The sequence below is a fragment of the Merops nubicus genome, unplaced genomic scaffold, assembly GCF_000691845.1.
Source record: "Merops nubicus isolate BGI_N331 unplaced genomic scaffold, ASM69184v1 scaffold15657, whole genome shotgun sequence".
NCBI lineage: Eukaryota > Metazoa > Chordata > Aves > Coraciiformes > Meropidae > Merops > Merops nubicus.
This window is the reverse complement of record NW_008621110.1, coordinates 1-622: the sequence shown is the minus strand read 5'-3', so window position 1 is coordinate 622 and position 622 is coordinate 1. Positions and strand designations below refer to the sequence as shown.

Sequence of the window (622 nt, the reverse complement as noted above, 5' to 3'; positions counted from 1 at the left end):
TGGCGAGCAGCCTGCGGTGCGTTCCACATTCCCTGTCAGGGCCTCGGGGGCACAGACCCTGGGTCTCCCCGCGGCCCCGTGCCTGGGTGTGAAGGGGGACAGGTTCCTTGGTTCCAGAGGGGCTGTTTCCTCACGAGCTGCTGCGTTTGCTGCTCGGGAAGCTGCTTTTCTTCCCAATAACGTGTCTGCTGGTGTCTTCCCCACAGAGTTCATGCTGCTGAAGTAGCTAGAGAGAAGGAACAACGCCTTCCATCCCTCGCTCCCCTGTCCGGTATTCAGAGATCCATCCCTGCACATGCTTTAGACAGAAGTCAATTCCTGGCACAGGTCACAGATGCTGGTTTTGACGCCAGGCAATTTTTTTTCCCCCCTTGTTTTTATAAGGACATCAAGCCTTGATTTAAAAGCTTCAGCTCATGAGGAATTCCGTGGAAAACGGGCGCGAAAGAGTCAGAAGCGGGGACTGCGGAATAAAGAGGACTAAAGGGGGGGGAAAAAAAGGAAAAGTTGAAGCTTCCCATACCGGGAGTCGAACCCGGGCCGCCTGGGTGAAAGCCAGGAATCCTCACCGCTAGACCACGTGGGAGGGCGCGGGCAGCCCCGGGCGCGCGTGCCCCCTGCC

General features: G+C 57.6%; 1 non-coding gene across 1 annotated transcript; it reads right to left on the bottom strand.

Annotated features, from left to right (window-relative positions):
* Positions 1-514: 514 nt before the first annotated feature.
* On the bottom strand, positions 515-586 carry TRNAE-UUC. The gene has a single exon. It is a non-coding gene; the product is annotated as a tRNA-Glu (tRNA).
* Between the last annotated feature and the right edge of the window lie 36 nt (positions 587-622).